The sequence below is a fragment of the Pan paniscus genome, chromosome 13 (genome assembly GCF_029289425.2).
Source record: "Pan paniscus chromosome 13, NHGRI_mPanPan1-v2.0_pri, whole genome shotgun sequence".
NCBI lineage: Eukaryota > Metazoa > Chordata > Mammalia > Primates > Hominidae > Pan > Pan paniscus.
This window is the reverse complement of record NC_073262.2, coordinates 102,008,487-102,029,722: the sequence shown is the minus strand read 5'-3', so window position 1 is coordinate 102,029,722 and position 21,236 is coordinate 102,008,487. Positions and strand designations below refer to the sequence as shown.

General features: G+C 37.3%; 1 protein-coding gene across 7 annotated transcripts in view; it reads left to right on the top strand.

The window, feature by feature from the left end:
* The window catches only part of SATB2 (SATB homeobox 2), a 195,915-nt gene that overhangs the window by 53,683 nt on the left and 120,996 nt on the right, over window positions 1-21,236 (top strand). Inside the window, exon 1 of one of the 7 annotated variants that reach the window (XM_055108921.2) lies at window positions 1,762-2,076. The exons of the other annotated variants lie outside the window; for them this stretch is intronic. The gene's annotated coding sequence lies outside the window, so the exon portion shown is untranslated. Of the gene's footprint in view, window positions 1-1,761; window positions 2,077-21,236 lie in introns of those variants that run through there. 7 annotated transcript variants of the gene reach the window in all.

Below are 21,236 nucleotides of genomic sequence, written 5' to 3'. Positions count from 1 at the left end.
GGACATAGTGACTTGGAAAGAACCCGTCACAGGTGGCAAAGGAAGCTTTGTTAGAGAATGAAAATGGAATGTATGTGGCAGAGGAGAGTAAATGATTCAGTGTGATTTGTATTTGATACATAGTAGTATTGTCCAAATGAGATCCTTATCATAAGAAAGAAACTACCCAAGATTAATAAATGCCATTTATTAGCAATTACTACTTGGGCTTCTTTAATTAGGAAAAAAAAAATTCCAGGTGTCTGTGATCACTAATGGAGCTTTAGAAGTAAGAGGCAGAAGGGAATTTTATGGTTTTTAAAAAAACTTTATTTTTATATTTACAAAGGTGAATGTAAATGTTTTACCAGACCATAAGTGTATGTTTTGATCTACTTTTACACCATTAGCTGCTTAGTTATAATAGGAAAATTCATCATAGGTTTTAACACTTGCTTTTATGATACCCTTATGATGTCATTCCTGTGTAGTACATTGCGTTAAAAAATAGAGTGACCACCCTGAGCAGACTGTTAAAATAATGGAGCATTCATTCTTCTTGAACTGCAGTCTAAATATTCCATAAAGTTATAGTAGCGTGCGCTGGGAGGGCAACGTTTCAGAGTTGTGGTCTCACCTCAAGATTGGAGATTGGTAAAGACATTAATTGCCAGCATTCTTTGTTCAATTTTTTGCGAAGAAGCAAGGTTTGCAGATGATACTGGAAAATATGGAGTTCTGATCAATGAGGCACAAATATACTCCTGTTCTAATTGTGAAGTTATCTGTACTGAGGAATAGGTGATCAGTAATATCAGTTTAACTCAAATACCAATTGAGACAAGAAGACTCTCCCCGAGGAACAATGACTCATTTTACAATGTGGCCACAGAATTTAGCACACAGAATTTAGCTGGGTTCATCCCAGCTGCCTCAAATATCATTAAACTAATCTCAGAGTCTAGGATTAGATGTGGCTGACCCAAGTGTCCTTTCAGGTCAGAGTTCAAGGAGTTCTGCTTAAGTTTCTGTGAGGAGGAGCAGGGAGAAGAATCTGTGCCCGATATTCCTTTAAACAAAGGTTTTATTCTGTAGTGCTTTTAAGATCCTTCAAATAGCCTCAACTACTAAACTAACACACACAGAAAAAGGCAGTTTGTGATCTCTAGAATAGTCTGTTTGCACGGGTTATTAATCACTCTGGGCTGTGATGTACACAGACCAAAAGAAAGAAAAAAAGTCAGTGATGGTGGGGGGCAGTGATGGAGTGATGGGGAGCCATGTTGAACTTCCTCCCTTCCTCATTCTTTGTTGATTTGTAATTAAATCCAGACTTAGCAGGAGTATCATTACATTGTGAAGATGAGCTAGAAACTCTTTTCAAGTTAAATTTCTTAACATTATCCCCTGCAGTAGGAAGGGCATTCACACTGTGACCAATCTTTAAAAACAAAACAATGCTAAATAGTGCTTGCATATTTCAAGTAAAGATTCCTCCTTCAGAAAGACTTGGCATTTGTTGTAAGTGGTGTTATGACACCATGGTATAGAAAACAAAACAACAAAAAAAAAAAACAAAAAAAAACAAAACTTGTCTTGGTTTTTTTTAAAGTAAGGCGTTGAAAATATAAAGTAGGCAGTATACTTTAGCCATGATAAAAATGTTAATTCACCATCTTGTCCATGGAAAAAGCTATTCCTTCAGTGAAGTCGTATTAACTATGCAATATCTTACAGCCAAGTATTGCTCTAGAAAATGTTGGAGGTTTGCGGCCAGGCGCAGTGGCTTACGCCTGTAATCCCAGCACTTTGGGAGGCCAAGGCGGGAGGATCACCTGAGGTCCGGAGTTCGAGACCAGCCTGACCAACATGGAGAAACCCTGTCTCTACTAAAAATACAAAATTAGCCAGGCGTGGTGGCGCATGCCTGTAATTCCAGCTACTCAGGAAGGCTGAGGCAGGAGAATTGCTTGAACCCAGGAGGCGGAGGTTGTGGTGAGCTGAGATGGCGCCATTGTACTCTAGCCTGCACAACAAGAGTGAAACTCCATCTCAAAAAAAAAAAAAAAAAGAAAAAGAAAAAAGAAAATGTTGGAGGTTTGCACATGATCTAAATTCAGCTTTCTAATTATTATTTAATTTCTGTTTTATATCATCATACCCTCCCCTCTACTGAAGTATAGATCACCATTAAAATAACATAGCTGAGTAGTGTATAGGAGTGTCTGTGAAAAAGAGAAAAACTAGATGCCTGTTGGGATTATCGTAGAGCCATAAAACATAATTAATATATCTTTTCCCACTCCCTCATTATGTTCAGTGCTCTCCTCCATGACTTCCCTGGTAGAGCTTGATCCAGCCTTCACTTGGCTACTTCCAGAGATGAGGAGCTCACTTTTTGGTGAGGCTGTAGACATCACCATTTGCTCTTGTTTTACTATTTCTAGGGATTGTAAAGGAAATCATCTTGAAAGTATACTGATATAGTTCTTTTTCTACAACTCAGATATTTGGAAACTAAGATCATGCCCTCCCTAAGACTCTTTATTTTATTTTTTTTGTGGACTAAACAACCACAGGAGTCTTTGTATACATTTGGTCTCTTTTCTCTCCTTTCATGTTGTATTAAGTTGTTGCAAAAGTAATTGCGGTTTTTACCCTTTCAATGGCAAAAATCGCAATTACTTTTGCACCAAGCTAGTATATCCCCCTTGTATCTGGTTGCTCATGGTCCCTCTGACACGAACTTATCTCATTACCTCATTGTGGTCTTGACTTTCTATAAATGCATTAATTTGTTTTAGCAGATGTTCACAATAGTGGCTTATATTAAGTCACCTCAATGTAATAGTTTGTCTTATTTTTGTTTCCTATTTCACATAAATTTATGCAAGGTCAAAAATTATGTGTATACATATATAATTTTAAAAATAATTTAATACATTCTTATTCCATTTTATATAGTCAAGTGTTATAGCCCATCCTTTTGAATCTAAATCATATTATCAACTATATTAACCTTGCAAAATCTACAGATTTTATAAGCGTCTTCACCCAAATCATTGGTAAAATGTTGAATAGGCGGGGCCCACGATAGTACTCAGTGTGTAACCCTGAAAACCACCTTTCAGGCAATTAATTTTAAGATTAGTTATTCAACAAGGCACAAACTATGGAACTACCCTGTCAGGTCCAAGGTTATCATGAAAGGCTTTCTCACGTATTTTTGCTGTTCCTGTAAGTCTGATAAAAGGACAGGATCATGGTTTGGGATTACATCTGTGGACTGAACTTTTTTACTTTTTAATTTTTGAACTTTGAGTGAAAATATTACTTGTTCTGGAATTTGTTTGTTCATGATTTTATTTATTTATTTATTTTTACCATCAGATATCGCTTCTATGCATTCCTCCCATACCCTGGGATGTGAATCTCTAGGCCAGTAGGTTTATACTCATTTACTGCATCCAGATGTTCTTTTATGATTTTATTTTCTATATTAGCTCCCAGGGCTTTCTTAGCCATTGTTCTAGCATTTCCAGTTTGAAACTTCTTTTGATCTAGCAGATAAAATGGAAATAGGTGGGTAATTGGGTAGTTTTGCCTCCACTTTCTTTATATTTTTACATGACATCATCTCCCACAAGCAGTTGTCCTGTGTTTTTCTAGATCATCATTGAGTTCCTGACTTCACTTAATAACTTTGTCAAAGTTAGAGGTTTCACTTATCTTAGATCTCCAGGGCTGTAACCTCTTTGATAAGATTCTTAGAGATTCCTACTTGTTTCTCTGCTTCATTTTCAACAATAGTTACCTAGTCTTAATTAAGATTATGAGATAACTTTCAGATCCTGGCCTCACCTCTTATTAGGGAATCTGACCTCAGGGAGTTACTTAACTTTTCTATGTTTCTTTCTTTTCTTCTCTCTCTCTCTCTTTTTTTTTTTTTTTTTTTTTTTGGGAGACAGGAGTCTTGCTCTGTCACCCAGGCTGGAGCACAGTGGTGCCATTTCAGTTCACTGCAACCTCTGCCTCCCGGGTTCAAGCGATTCTCCTACCTCAGCCTCCTGATTTTTTTTTGTATTTTTGGTAGAGATGAGGTTTCACCATGTTGGCCAGGTTGGTCCTGAACTCCTGACCTCAAGTGATCTGCCCACCTCATCCTCCCAAGATGCTGGGATTACAGGTGTGAGCCGCCACACCCAGCCAACTTTTCTATACTTCATGTGTAAAATAAGATAAGAACCCTCCTTACTTTAAGGCAGTTTTAAGGATTAATTGAGATATTATTTTAATGATAAGTGACATTGTACACAATGAATGTTACTCTTATTACTATTATTTCTCATGATGATGCCCAGCTATCTTCTTTTTCATAACTGTGATCATACGAATATTTCCACAGCTTCACAACTCTTTTAAACCATCTCCCCTAACATGATTTCATCCATGGAATTACACCCATTTTTTTTTCAGCTTTTCAGTGTCATTTCCTAAACTATAAAATACATACGTCCTCTCAGAATGCCCTTATTGTACCTTTCAGAAGAAGTGGTCTTTGGTACCTCAGAGAAACCTGTGGCTCATGTCTCTCAAAAGTCTATTCTTCTGATTTAAGCCCAGCATAGTTCACCTTCATAAATGTATTTATTATATTATGCCTTCCATGATGAGTACTGTAAGCCAGATGACTATGGGGGCAGCCTGCAGCTCTTAGAAGGCTCTGTTGAAACCTGTTTTTCCAGTGGGATAGATTATCCGTGGAAAATGCTGATATTTCACTGGGCTTTCTCACAAAGTTAGATATTTCACTGTGGCTTATCTCACATTGTAAAAATGAAACATATTAACATATAGGGCTTGGAATTTAATAGATTTAGGGAAAAATAAAAATTGTGGAAACAAAATTATAAAACTATAAGGTTTCACAGTGTTTCCATTTTAACTTTCTACCATGTTTAGGTGTGTTAATTATAAAGACTCTGCCTGGTTTTTATCTATGGTAAGCAGAGAATAATAATAATAGAATCATCCTTTTGTGTCCAGGGGGATTGGTTCCAGGACTCATTTGAATATCAACATATCAAGGATGCTCAAGTCCATCTTACATAAAAGGGCATAGTGTTTGCCTATTACCTCCTCACCTCCTCCTGTATACTTTAAATAATCATCTCTAGATTGCTTATAATATCTAATACAATGTAAATGCTATGTAAGTGTTATACTGTATTTTTATTTGTATTTTCTATTGTTGCATTATTATTATTTACTTAAAATTTTTAATCCAGGGTTGTTGAATCTGTGAGTCTAGAACCCATGGACTGAATGAAGACCCACTCCACTTACCTTGACCCATGCAATATTCATATAATCAAGCATTCCTAAATTTTTGGAATTTCTAAATAAGAATGGATTTGAGAGAGTTTGGCCCTGAAGCTTTTTTATTTCTTTTTTTTTTCTTTTAAAAAACTATGTATAACCAGAAATAAGCATGTGGAGTTTGATTTCTTTACCATGAATAATTGTACTGAAATATTTCTAGGACATGTTCTAAGTTTACAGTTATATGTGTGAAGGTTCAGAGAACACTTTTGAGGAAACTGCTTTCCTTTTCCCTGAAAAAGTGATAGTGATGGAGTACTCCCCATACACCCTCCCAAAAAATGCAGCTCCTTTTCTCCACCCATCATTTGCATTTGCCCTCCAGCCTTTCTCTATTTCCCTCCAGGGCACACACCCTAGTCTTGTATTTCCCTGGGTCAGCCTGCTTGGCTGGAGGGTGCTTATTTAAGTGCAGATTCCTGGGCTCATATAAACCTAGTGAATTGGGTCCCCTGGTGGTAGATCCCAGAATCTTCATTTTTCTCAAGTTCTTTATGGGGGAGTCTCATGTCCCCAAGTTTTGAGAACCACCACTTAAGTCCATTTGTCATTGGCTTCTATTATGTCTGATGAAACCAATATTATGCAGAGCTCTTTCTGAAGTGCTTTGTTGTTGAACAGGCTGCTGGTGGGCCAGAACAGATTGTCACCATGTAAATGAGGAGTCAAGGGACATAATTTTATGGGCTCACACCTATCTCTTAGCCAAAGACATTTCAGGTTAGTTGTTTGCCTGTACTGGTAAAGGAATATAGTCTCATTTGAACTGGGACAACCCTAGTTCTGGGTACATTCTGTGGTATTATATTTGCCAACTCACATTCAGCCCATGCATTTATAATTACTCAACTGTTTCCATGCATTGAGTCATTGCAGAAAAGCCTCTTCTTTGTAGAACCTCATTAAGATTTCAGCTGCTAACAGATTTTATTTTACAGTTCCAGCTTTCATGATATTAAGATATGGAGATTTGCGCTTCTGGGAGGGGTTATTTACAAGTTTAAAGCTCTTAGAAGCATCACAGTGTTTTTAAGGGCATAACCAGAAAGGAAAATAAAAAGGGTAGTCTGGTATTCTGATCGATGTGATATAATACTTTGGAGGCAAAAATTTAAAATGTTGAATTGCTTTTAAAAAATTGTTACTTATTTGTGATCTGTGTGATTTTTTTCTTTTTTTAACAGCCTTTGGTTTAAAACAATGTTTTTATAAACGTTGTTTATTTTTGGCTTCTAAAAAGACACATAGCATTAAAACAATACTCATAGGGTTCATACTTTTTAAATGAATATACTTTCCTTATGCTAAGAATATATGGTAAATGAATAATCTCTGATTTAAATGATACTTTTTTTTGCATGGTTGCACTCAGAATTATACTGTGCCATTTTATATCTTGTATTGTTCTTCCCCGTGGTATGTTAAAACTTTTAAATAATGTCATTAACTGAGAGTTATTGGTTATATCAATTAGAGGTGCCACTTATGTTTTGTCTTCTATCTGTTAACATAATAATCATTCATTAGGCACTCTACAGAGAGAACTTAAGCTAAATGAGAGCGAGTAGGTCCACATCAGGAGTCAGGAGTGCTGGCCGCCATGATGGCTGCTTTCATGTGAAAGGCCTTGCCTCTTTTCTTGACATGATGTTACCACTGCTTTCACTGAGGAGACATTGGCTACATGTCCCCTTTGGCAGTCATCTTGGGTATCTGAGAGTCTTCCTCATCCAGTGAAGTTCCTCCGTACAGCGTTTAGAGGCCTTTCCTCTTCCTTTGCCCTTCTTTGGCATCTGCATGTGGATTATTTACTTGCTCATTTGTTCCTGGTGTCTTTGCATTACCTACTCTTTCTCCAGCCAGGAATAATAAACACCTTATTGACAGATTGACTTCTGATTCTCTGTGTCCTCCTTGTCAGATTGGTATCCTGCCATCCCAGAAGGCACTGTGTAGATGTTTGCTAAATAGGTGGTTGAATAGAGGAGGACTTAATTTTTGCTAACCGACCAGATTGATTTAATTTGTTGGTGTTCCAATCCAGCCACTTTGAATATCAAGGCTTTCTTGCTTAATATCCTTTTAGGCAACATTATAACTGTTCATGTTTCTATATAAAGATTTCTAAATTGGAGGGTTTCTTATCCGAAAATAGTCAAGAATTTATTTTAAAAACTGAGATTTCTGAATGCAAATAGCTTCCTTTTTGCATGTAGGTTGCTTTGCTTTATTTGCAAGGAAAGTGCAGCGATTTAAAAGTAATAAACACACCCATTGTAGGAAATATAAAAAATACAAAATGATGTGAAGGATAAAATAAAATTCCCCCTTGGTGTTACCTGTGACCCAAGATATTTCTTACCTTGAAAATTTTGCTGATAAAATCCGCTTTATGCCCCTCGTAGTCTCTTTTCTTTCTTTCCTTATAGGCAATTGGCTATCTATATATCTTAGTTTTTCACTTAATATTACAATATTATACAATATTATACAACAATATACAATATTATACAATACAATAAGTTTTTCACTTAATATTACAATATTAATCATTTTGTCATGGCATTAATTTTTAATCCTTTTGTAATGGCTGATTGTGTGAGTATAACATAATTTACAGAACCATTCTGTTGGTTTTACACAGGTTGTTTAGAATTTTAAAAATATTATCAATAACTCTTTAATAAACATTTGTGGGTGTCATTCTATGTTTTTGATTCATTAACTAGGATAATAGACAATAATTTTAAAAGTCTGCATTCTATGCCTGGTTGACAAATTCATGACTGATCTTCACTGACATTTAAGGTGTTAACACTGTCAAATTTCAGATTTTAAATTTAACTTAGTTTTCTTGTTATTACAGTTAACCTGGACTTAGAATATACCTGTTTCATTAGAATTTGAGCTGGTGAAGAGCTTCATTGTCCTGATTGAAAGGTCAAACTGAGGGATTTATAAAGCCTGCCTGAAATGACAAGACTGTTAGATCTGAGTGTTCTAAGATATTCGTCATTTAAAACCCATAGCATTGATATTTTTAAATGTCTTATTATGAAATATGTTCTGCTTACAAAAGAATATAAGTAATGTATAATGTATATGTTTAGTATTAAAGAATAATAAAACAAAAACCTTTGTACCTACCACTCTGCTTAGGAAAGAGTACATTATTAGTACCTTTGAAACTTTCATGTTCCCTTCAATGCAATTGATTTTTTAATGCCAAGGAGCTCAGTGATAATGGATCAAATATTTTATTTTGTTTTGAAACGGAGTCTTGCTCTCTCGCCTAGGCTGGAGTGCAGTGGTACGATCTCGATCTCGGCTCACTGCAACCTCCACCTCCTGGGTTCAGCGATTCTCCTGCCTCAGCCTTTCGGGTAGCTGAGACTACAGGTACCTGCCACCATGCCTGGCTAGATAATGTATCAAATCTTTTTTTTTGAGATGGAGTCTCGCTCTGTCACCCAGGCTGGAGTGCAGTGGCGTGATCTCAACTCACTGCAACCTCCACCTTCCGGATTCAAGTGATTCTCCTGCCTCAGTGTCCTGAGTAGCTGGGACTACAGGTGTGCACCACTACGCCTGGCTAATTTTTGTATTTTTAGTAGAGACGGGGTTTCACCATGTTGGCCAGGATGGTCTCGATCTCTTGACCTCATGATCCACCCGCCTCGGCCTCCCAAAGTGCTGGGATTACGGGTGTGAGCCACCGTGCCCAGCCAATAATGTATCAAATCTTGAGGAAGATTTGGAAGTGTCTGATTTTTTTCACCTGTACTGCTTCTACCTGGTCCAGGTGGCCCTCTCTTCTCACCTGGCTCACTGCAACAGCTTCCTAGCTGGTATCTCTGCCTTTTACTTCTGATCCACTTCAGGGCAGCCTCCCCCAGTAACCTAAATGGTGACTTAAATACAGAAACTAAATAATGCCATTTATCTGCCTAAAACCCTTCCTGGGTTTTCTGTTTAATTTAGAGTGAAATACAAATACTTGCCGTGATCTGCAAAGCTCTTCCTAATCTCTTCTGATGTGCATCTGCAACACTTACTCTCCAAGCTTACTGCCAGCCTCTTTGAATTTCTCAGCCCAGCCCAGACTTTCTGGTTTTATGACCATCATACATTTTTTCCCCCCATATTTCTGCCTAGCACCCTCTTTTTACCACTCTTTGCAAGGCGGGTTATTTTATTATTTTTTAATCCCTTGGGCCATTTTCCCTGACTACCTGATTATTCTTTCTCATAACATCCTATTATTTTCTTTCTTTCTTTTTGTTTTTTTTTGAGACAGAGTCTTGCTCTGTCGCCCAGGAGTGCAGTGGTGCCGTCTCAGCTCACTGCAACCTCCGCCTCCCGGGTTCAAGCAATTCTCCTGCCTCAGGCTCCCTAGTAGCTGGGAGTACAGGCGCGCACCACTACGCCTGGCTAATCTTTTTTTTTTTTGTATTTTAGTAGACACTGGGTTTCACCATGTTGGCCAGGCTGGTCTTGAACTCCTGACCTCGTAGTCCGCCTGCCTTGGCCTCCCAAAGTGCTGGGATTACAGGTGTGAGCCACCGTTCCCAGCCTCATCCTATTATTTTCATTCCTAGCACTTGTTAAATTTTTAATTATATCTTTTCTTATTGGTGAGACTAAGTAGACCTAAGTTTCATGAGTATAGTTACCATGTCGATCTTGTTCACATCCTGTATGTCTAGCGTGGGTAAACACTCCAGAAATATTGAATGAATGAATGAGAAAGTTTAGTGATAGAGAATATTAGCATGGCACAGCTTTTTATGTTCAAAAGATATATATGGTATTTTGGGTCCAACAAAATACACCTGATTGAATTAGTTGAGTCAGGCCTACATCCCTGGACCTCCTTTTGCCTACCACACCTGTTATTTTTAATTCTTACCGACTCATTTGTAAAATATAACCAATGTAGGTTAAATAATCAATTGGAGATTTCTCAGGTATTTAAGACAGACTTAAACAGCATAATATAGAAGAGATCTTGGTATAGTGGAAAGAATGTGGGCTTTGGAGTCAAAAGTATGAATTTAAATAGTTATGGTGCCTGTTAGCTGTGTAATCTCGAAAAACTGCCCCCTGGTGTTCTCATCTGCAAAATGTCATGATAGCACCTACCTCATTGGTTTGTTGTGAAAATTAAAGGATGTTAAATCCTAGCTCTGTATTTGCCACAAATAGACTCTTCATTCATGATATTATAATCATTGTCTTACCATTATTACGTAAGTGCAAATAGCAAATAGTTTCATCATTTTTTTGCTTCTGGTTTTTGCTTCATCTCTAAAATGGGGATCTTACTTTAAAGGAATAATGTGAAGATTAAGTGGCATAATGTATAAATGTGTTGATGGCACAACACCTAGTGCAACTCCACCTGGCTCATAGTTGGCCCTCAATAAATACACATGGCTAATAAAAATAACAGCATAAAAGAATTGGTATCATATTACTTGGTGGCAATTTGGAGTCTTTAAATTCTAGGTATTCATTTGCCAAATATTTATTGGATATCTGTTTTATGCCAGGTGCTCAGTTCAGTGCTAGAGCAACAAGGAGGTCTAAGATGGAGCTCTATTGAGTAGCCTGCATTTTAATGGGGAAAGGAGGTTTCACATGAATTGTATAGTTTTTCACCTCATGAGTAAATACAAAGTGTGGTGAGATTAATTCTCTTGGAGGGAATAGGAAAAGTGCTATTCCCTCTGGAAGTACTGTTTGAGTTGGGTCTCAAAGGCTAAGCAGCATTCTCCAGAGGATAAGAAGGACCTTGTTCTGAGGAAGATAATATGAGTTTTGGAGTCAGGCAGACTTGGATCCCAGTGTCTGCCATTTAACATCCTTGTAACCTTAGGCAAGTCATCTATTCTAACCTAAAATGGAGACATTAATATTTATATTGATGTAGTTTCAGTGTTGTCCCTGCCCAAATCTCACATGGAGATATAATCCCCAGTGTTGGAGGTGGGGCCTGGTAGGGGGTGATTGGATCTTGGGGTGGATTTCCGACTTCTGTTCTCTCAATAGTGAGTGAGTGAGTGAGTTACCGTGAGATCTGGTTGTTTGAAAGTGTGTGGCACCTCTCCACTTCTCTTGCTCCTGCTCCCATCATGTGAGCTGCCTCGCTCCTCCTTTGCCGTCCACCATGAATGTAAGTTTCCTGAGGCTTTCCCAGAAGCTGAGCAGATGCCAGCATCATGCTTCTTCCTGTACAGTCTGTGGAACCGTGAGCCAATGAAACTTTTTTCTTTATAGATTATCCAGTCTCAGGTATTTCTTTGTAGCAATGTGAGGACAGACTAATACATATATTGTAGGATTTTTGTGAAAATTAATACAATGATAAAGGGTCTGGCATGCAGCAAGAACTTACAAATGCAGGGTCTTTGCAGTCACTTGGAAAACACTTCTCTCCACACTAGGAAATTACAAAATGGCTTTCACTCCCAAGAATTCATAGTTCTATGTCTTTACCTGATCAAACATGAATTTCTTCTACTTTGTAAAATCTTTTAAATTAAATTAAATTAAATTTTATTTTTCTGAGACAAGGTCTGGCTCTGTCACCCAGGCTGGAGTGCAGTGGTAGGATCTTGGCCCACTGCAACCTCTGCCTCCCGGGCTCAGGCCACCCTCCCACCTCAGCCTCCTGAGTAGATGGGACTCTAGGTACACACCACCATTCCTGGCTAGTGTTTATATTTTTTTGTAGAGATGGGATTTTGTCATGTTGCTCAGGCTGGTCTTGACCTTGTGAGCTTAAGCGACCTGCCCACCTTGGCCTCCCAAAGTGCTGGGATTACAGGCATGAGCTACTGTGCCCAGCCTAAATCTTACCCGTATCTTTATCTTTAGAAGTTCAAAGATTGGCTATTCAGCACCACTTCAAATTCAGTTTATTAGAAGATTTACTTAGCTCATAGGAGTTACTCTCTTACCCACTGTTAGAAAAAATAGTAGTCTTCATTCTGTGAGTCTTTATTTTTTTATTTCCACACTTGTCAAACCTGGTGAATCTTCTAAGATTCTAAATAAGAAATCAGTCATTTTAGCTCTTTATTATGGTGTTTACTCTTTGTAACATCAACAATAATAGTAGTTTACATTTGGTTAAATGTTTAAAACTTATAGAGAACCCAAAATCATATTACCTAATTTAATGTCCTCAAAAACCCTTTGAGGTGGAGGCCATCATCATCTTGTTTACAGATAAGGAGATCGAGAGGCACTGAGTGTGGGTGACTTGGTCATCTGATTCTAATTCAAAACTTTATACTGTAGGGGAGGAAAGACTTAATGTTTTCTTCTGCCCCCTAGAGCTATTCTCCACCCAGGACCCTATAAATTGAATGACAAAAGACAGATTAACAAGAGGAAAACAAATAGAAGTTTATTAACGTGTGCATCTGTATCTGCTTTTCAATTGTCTTCAACTCAAAATAATCAATATGAGAAATAGCATATTTTGGGGGTATGTATTCTGCTACCTGCTTTTCTGTTTTGCTCATCTGCAGATTCTGTTGTTTTCTCCAAGGTTACCAGTGCTCATCCTCTTTTTGTTTTTTCTTTCTACTGCAGTAGTCTTTAGTTCCTGTGTGGCCCAGGTTATTCAGCAGTTCCCTATGACCCAGATTCTCTAGTCTGGAAAACATGTGTCTGTTTTTTTATTGATAGATTAGTGTTTCTTAATCATGTGTTAATAGTCTACATTGGCTTCTCATTGCCCTGAGAAGCAACTTCAGGATCCTCTTACCCTCTTCCCACAAACCACTAGTCACTCTTTATTTCTTGTTGTTAATTCTAACATCCTGACAAGGTAAATGAAATGTACTTAAAATATAACTTCTTTAAGGTGGAACCATTTCACTTGTAACATTCTTTTGTCCCATAGCAGTCTGCGAAACTACTGTCTTTCAAATATCTTTCTGTTTTGTTTGTTTGTTTGTTTTTGAGACAGTCTCTCTTTGTCGCCTAGGCTGGAGAGCAGCAAACCCTGCCTCCTGGATTTAAGGGATCCTCCCACCTCAGCCTCCGGAGTAGCTGGAAATCCAGCAGCACGCCACCATGCCTGGCTTATTTCTGTATTTTTAGTAGTAATAGGGTTTCACTATATTGGTCAGGCTGGTCTGGAACTCCTGACCTCAAGTGAAATGCCCACCTCGGCCTCCCAAAGTACTGGGATTACAGGCGTGAGCCATCGCGCCCAGCCATCTTTCATATATCTTTCTAAAGCAAAAAAAGCCAAATTCTTCCAGCATGGTTTCCTTTGGGACTTCTAGACCTATATTAAGTCTATTTTAAAAAATTATCTGATACACTTAGCTTTGTGTGTTTATTCTTTTTTCCCAAATTTTGTGTGGCTTATATTAGTTACTATTCATTATTGTTGAGTTATTTTTCAGATTCACTCATACTTGAACTGAATGACTTTGATTATAAATTCTTTGGATATAAAGAGCCCTGTCACTTTAAATTATTCTGTGAATAGCAGAAGCCAGTGTTGAGATGATAATGGTGATATTTAATATACTATTTTTCTCTATTAGGCATATCATAGATTTAACAATAATTATTAGATTTGGAGTCTCTGCTAGCTGCAGCCTTTTCCCAAATTCAAGGTATATTTCTGTGTAGCATATCTTCACAAAACATAAAAACACTAAACTGAAATTAAAACTGATTTGAAAGTATACTAGAGAGGATTGTGAATATCTATGAAAGTACATGACTTTTTTTTTTTTAATTAAACATTTGTGATCTCTGCCTACTCCATTTCCTAGCACCTTTTATTTTGTTATTCTTCTTTAGGTAAACAGCCATTCAGGAAGATGGTTTGTGCAAAAAGAATGAAAATAAAGGCATGAAGGAAAATGTATGCACTAGCATCTTCTGTCTCTCCCTCTGAGATTTTATGTATGCTCTGCTTCAAAAACCAGTTTAAAAATAAAAAAGATGAGGGCGGTTGCAATCTGCTTCATTTTATGCAGATTAGGTATGGCCCTCGGGTACCTGCCAAATTGCTAATATGGCCTTCCGTTGGGCCTGATTAGTGTGAACCCGGATCTTTTCCATTAAAGCAGAAATGAATTTGTTGGGAATAAGGTAACAACAAAAGTGATATTTTCACTAATAACCGTGGGTCAGGTTACATTAAAGCAGTTTCTCAGTGTGTACCTGAAGCAGACTACCCTCAGCATTTATGATTTCCTCCATCCTCACTTGGCTCCTCTCTGAGGACATCGTGGTTTTTAGAGACCAGTGGGACCGTGACCTCCTTTTATACCGAAGCTACTTTGAGAGGTCATTTTCTTCTACATTCCAAATGCAAAATGTTATTCTCATTTTTGTGAACACATCTGTAGGCCTTGCACTTGTAATAACAAGTATCTTAAATTATCCAGAATGAATGTTTATATAAGGATATCCACTCTGGGCAATTGAATTTTTGGATAATTCCAATAGCCATTTTGAGTGCCCCTGGGTGAAGCATTAATTATCTTCCAAAAAGATAATGGAGACAATAAATATGGAACTATCAAGCATCTCTTATGATTCTATTAGAATACATTTTTAAGAAAATATTTTGATACCAATGATTGTATTTTGTGGGAAAAGAATTAGAGGATTGTATGAACTAAGCAGCAACTGGAAGTTCAAAAAGACAAATTGGGCCCTATCTGCAGATTTGGGTGCCTAAAGACTTATACAAAGTAAAGTCAGCTTTGTCAGTTGCCTAATTTAGCCCATATTGAAAATTACTGGAGCTTTAGCGTGAGCAGTGTTTCATGTGAAGTCATTTTGTAACCCAAATTATTTCTTGCCCATGGAGGAGTAAGAAACACATTTAACAGTTGACATTCTGCATCATCATGGACAGACCAGAGAGAGAAGTAGCTACACCCAAAATACATATGAAAGTCTTTTACATGGGTTTGCTTCCCATTAAGTGGTTTATGGATGAATAAAATATTTATTTTTAAAGGCCTTATTCTGATTTATTAGAAGCATTATTGAATATACTACCCCAACCCAGTATTTTGTGTCTTCAAGTAATTTGATAGCAAGGGCAAGAATTGCAAAGCTTTTGTTTCCTATTTCTTAATTTTATTTGGCAAAGTACAAATCAGTTAAAGCTAAAATTATCTGTCACATAGATGTGATTGGGGAAGAAATTTATAATCATTTTTGGACTCTTACAGTTCTTAGAACATCATGTTTCAATATTATTATACAAGCATTTTTTTTTGAGTGTCTACTAAGTGTCAGACACTAGGCTAGCTTAGATGAATGAGGTGGTTTCTGGTTGATTATGACCAGTTTTGAGATGTGTCCAAGTGTGCAAGAACCACAAACTGATAAAGAAATGTTCATGGGCATTTTAACTTAACAAAAATTTAACTTACCTTGACTCATACTGGAAACTGTTATCAGAATTTAAAAATTAATGACTTGCCCTTTATTCCTGGTACAAATTAATTTTAATGTAATATTGGGTAACTTGGTTAACTACTTTCTTCTAGTGTAGCAACATAATAATACCATGATAAACTTAAATGCCCAATTTCTTGATGGATTATTATAAGGTGCTTATGATAAAACACGATTGAACCAATTAAAAATGAGTAGAGGTAAACTGGGGCCCACTAAGGTGTCATCAGTATCCAAAGGCTCATCTGTATTCAGAAAATTAGACATGGCGACAGAGTGAGACTCCGTCTCAAAAAAAAAAAAGAAAATTAGACATGAAGGAAATTAGTCTTATCCTAGTGAATATTTTCATGCTTTTCTCCCCATGTATTATAGAATGTGTATGTTAATAATGAAAGCAAAACAAAATAAAACAACATGAAATGAGATTAAATGGATCTTTTTTTTTCTCGTTTAAGTTAGTGGCCTGAGTGACTAAATATATTTTGATTTGTGATTTTCCTTCCTTTTAGAGGTGGGAAGTTGATGGTGATATATTAGAATCAAAATGAAACACCACTTAAGTTATTTTAAGGATGGTTGAATTAAAAAAAATCCATATGACAGATTAGCTCTTGGGACCCCTTTGCAGGCTTTTGTCTATATTTATTTATTTATTTACTTATTTTAGAGGCAGGGTCTCACTCTGTCAGCCCCCTGAGTAGCTGGGACTGCAGGTACGTGCCACCACGCCTGGCTTTTTTATTTTTATTTTTATTTTTGCAGAGACAGGGCTTCTCTTTATGTTGTCCAGCCTGGTTTCCAACTCCTGGGCTCAAGCAATTCTCCCACCTCAGCCTCCCAAAGTGCTGGGATTACAGGCATGAGCCACAGAGCCTGGCCCACAGCCTTTTTTCTAATAGAATGTAATAGAAATCTACAGTATTAGCTCTCATACAGTTCTTGCCATCTTCTTATCTTTCTTACCGGGTTTTATACCTTAAAGCTCTGAATAAAAGTAAATCTTGTCTACATGTGGAGGGTCTTCATATATCAGTGATTCCTAGGGTATTTATTAGTATTTATAATCAGATAATTTTGAGATTTTTGTACCTTGCTCCCAATTTTCAGCATCACACTTCCTGAGCAAATTAAATTTATTTATTTATGTGGTTTATGCTATGGGCTTCATTGGTCATATACAAATACATCTTTAAGAAGAGGGGATTACTTATTTGTGCAGGTATATAAACTATTCTATTGGGTACTATGCAAATGCAAAATTGATCTGAGAGTATCGTGTCCTAATGATTGTGTTATTGTCTTTCATTAACATAAAAGTGTCCTGGGGAAAGTTACTCTTTAATAATTTTAACATAAAGAACTAATGAATACAATTATATTTATTTAGATAGAGAAGTCCATTAGTAGTCAGTAGGCAGCAGCTTTTGTTATTTTAGGAAGAAGTGCAGTCGGCTGGATGATATTCAGTTTAAAAAAACCTGATTGAGCCATATTTTTTTTTCGGTTGATCTGAAAGCCATTGTTGTTTTGCTCACCAACTGGCAGACCTTCAATTATCCTGAATTTAGAAGTTGTTTACTATACTTTGAAAGTTTAAAAATGAGCCCTTCCTGAGAAACAAAAAGCTGGATGCTTGCCATTTTTTTTTTTAAGAAAAGTAGAACTTTAATGGCAGAAAAATCAATCAACCAATTCAATGTTGACTTTATTTCCAGTTTTGAAGGCTTAGTGTGTTTTTAAAATGACAGTAATCAAAGCTATCATTATTAATCTCCAAAGTTTTGGGGCATCATTTTGATCTAGAATGTCAGAACTGCAAGGGGCCATGGAGATTATCAGTAAGTCTCTGGGACTGTAGTGGATTCCACAAGATTTGGTTGAGGGTTTCAGCTATTGAGGCTCTTCTCTGTGCCTTTATCAGGTGTCTAGAACATCTCTTGGGCTAGTCTTCCTGGATATCCAGGGTACCAAGAGTATGGGCGCTCACTTTTCCATATGTTGGGGGTTGGCAGAATGCTGGGGAAGGGTCTGAGAGCACAAGGTCAACCTGCAAAGAAAACTGGCACTGCCCACTGCACAGTGACCTTTCCTCCCTTCCAGCTTCATTCCCTCTTTCCCTCCTTTTCTTCTTTCCTTATCTGTGAGCCTCTACCATCTGCCAGGCACTGTGTTATCTGTGGAACTTACAGTCTAGTAAAGAATAAAGGTGCCAAATATTTTTAAGTGCAGAGGCTCTCTGGGATCATTTGTAGCAGAGGGTGGGTGGTCCCTGATGCCTTCTCTGATTGCGGACACTCCTACAGATGGCAAAATGGAGGTTCAAAGAGAATAAGTGGCCCCAGTCAGTAAGCTAGGACAAATTTCCTATCCTAGGGTCTTTTGGACCATGTCAGATGACTTGCCGTGTTAGCAGGTGACATTTTAGAAGATCCAAGTTTTTGCTTTAAGTAAAGGCAACTTTCCCTTAAAAACATCCTAAAAAATGTAATGCTTACCTCTTTTATGTTGACTTACAATTCATTAATGCCAACATATGTTTATACAGGACTTTATAATTTTCAGTGCACTTTAACTCATGTTATTTTATTGTAATTACCATCTTGTGAGTCAGGCAGGGGAGTTTGTTTCTTGTTTTAGCTTTTAACTCCCCATTTTATAGAAGAGAAAATAGGGGCCCAGAGAGGGTAAGCGAGTTATCCACAGATGCAGAGCTGCATCCAACAGAGGGCAGATCCAAGATCTGGGATCTCTTGATTGCCAGGCTGCTGCTCTTCAAACAAAAGTGGGTATGTGACATACACACACCCACTGTATTTTAGGCATCCTCATTTTATGGGGCTGTAGCCAGAGTTGTTAGAACAAGTTAAATTGACATGACCTTTGCCTTTTGGTGGTTTATAGTCTAAATATGGTTAAAAAAAAAGCTTCAGGTTTATTAATACACAAGAAACTATTTTTTTTTCCCTGGGTATTGTCTATTCAGCCTATGCCAAGTCCTTCACACTTAAAAGGAAATAAAACACAGTTACAGTGCACCTTAGCCCTACTTTCCTACTTACATGTTACAATGTTCCTCTTTCTCTGCAACAGTAATGAGATTTGCCAGTGAATTGAAGGGAAAAAAAAAAGGAATCTGGGAATTTTGATTTTCTGCTCTTTTGAGGAGAATTAGTGGATTAATCTAGATGCTCCCAGTCCTTGCTTTTTACTGGGCACGCTGGGCAGTGATGTCCAAATCTGGCTTATCACCAGCATCTCCTGGGATCTACCCCTGGAGCTTTTGTTTCAGAGGCCAGGATGAGGCCCGTGACTGCTCTACAGATGAACTTGGAACCCATTTACTTAATCTGACCACTCCAAACACCACAGTTCTTAGTAATCTGCAAATTCCTGGGAATGGAGAGAAAAACAACCCATTTGTGACCTCTTCTACCCTCCAGATTATCTCTAACTGTGTGGTCCAGCTGCCACAGGATAACTAGACATGCAAGGGGAATAGCCTCTAACTCTACCACAGTTGCGTTGCCCATCAATTTATATGGCATTTTTCTGACATTGCTGAATATTTTTGGGGGCTCAAATAGGCCATTGTCATTATTTATCACCATGTATGTTGTGACTGTAAGTCTACTTTTGATTCAATTAGAGAAACATTTGCCTACCGAGAGAACACCTCCTGTGTATTGGACTCTTGGCTTCTTTTTTGGCCATTAAAATGGTAGCGGAATATTTTAAAATTTGGTTTACAGCCTTTAAATATGACATTTCCAAAAAATGTAAATCAAGGAACTGTCAGAATATCTTTAAATGTAAAACATCTGAAGCTGTGTGCATTAGGTTTAATAACATATATATGAAAATGTCCCTGATGTGTATATGAACACTGAAAGTAAAATATATTAAAATATTCGTTTTTTGTTTTTTGGTTTTTTTTGAGACGGAGTCTTGCTCTGTCGCCCAGGCTGGAGTGCAGTGGTGCAATCTCTGGTCACTGCAACCTCTGCCTCCCGGGTTCACGCCATTCTCCTGCCTCAGCCTCCCAAGTAGCTGGGACTACAGGCGCCCACGACCACACCTGGCTAATTTTTTGTATTTTTAGTAGAGATGAGGTTTCAGCGTGGTCTCGATCTCTGTACCTTGTGATCCACCCGCCTCGGCCTCCCTAAGTGCTGGGATTACAGGCGTGAGCCACCGCGCCCGGCCTAAAATATTCTAAAGGGAACAAAAACAAAAACCCAAAATCTTCAAACCAAAAGCAGTTGCCACTTCTACCAGTTATAGCCGTAGTTGCTTCTACGTATTGTAGTTTCTTAGTGAATTACTGTGAAATCAGGTTAGTTGGAATGTGAATAAAAATGTACAACATAAGTGAATATACGTTTGCCTTCATATTATTAATATATGGTGACGTTTTCTTTGATAATCTACATGCCATCATAATATTGCCCCTAAGATTAGGTATTATGTAACCGTAAACTGTAGGAAACACAATATGCCTGGAGGACAATTCTAGAATATATAACTGGGAGCATGCAATTGATAGAGAGTTTCCAGGGATATTGAACCTAGACATGGAGTACCTGGAAAGCCAGGTCCTCAGGAAAACCTATTGCAACATTTGAAAAGAATACACATAATTAATGAGGATGTGAAAGATGTGAGGCAACTGTATTTTTAGACCTTCAGTGGATACCTCTTATCGTAGACGATGCAGAAACACTGGCTAAACATAAGTTATGAATAGCATCTGCTAGAATGTAGCAAAGTATGTTTAAAAGAGTATACTCTTTCGCTTGTGTCTTTGATTATTGAAGATATTTTAGGGGGACAAATGCTAGGGGGAAATCTCTTTATGCAAATGTATTTCTGAATAGAAAGGAGGAAAAAAGAAGCTTCTTTGCATTACCTGCCAACATGAGTTTTTTAATTTAAAACTCTTTTAGAAAATGATTAAACTTAGAACAACAATAAGAAAATATGTACTGGATGAAATAGTTTTTAACCAGTGACAGAAGTTTAGAACCAACCCCAAATAATTTCTCATCACACTTTTCTTTCTCATTTGTCTTATTCCTCCATGTAATAGTTTTAAATGGCACTTTTATGAAATAAATAACTAAACACCAACCACATTTTTTTTCATATCCTGACCAATGTTTTGGCTGTTTTACAGAAGAACTGGAATTCTGAAAATTAAATAAAGATTTCTGAAATGCTAACTTCAGAAAGTTTTATTTAATTTGTGGAATAATTTTGTTCTCTCCCTCTCCATTTTTTTTCAATAAGGTCTTTATTAATTTAGTCTAGTTACTTAGTGCTTATATTAAATAATCTAATAAAAGTCAGGGTTGTAACATAACATTTCCCAAATGTGAAGCAGCATCTATTACATTAGACAAAATCTTTATGCCGCAAAATTG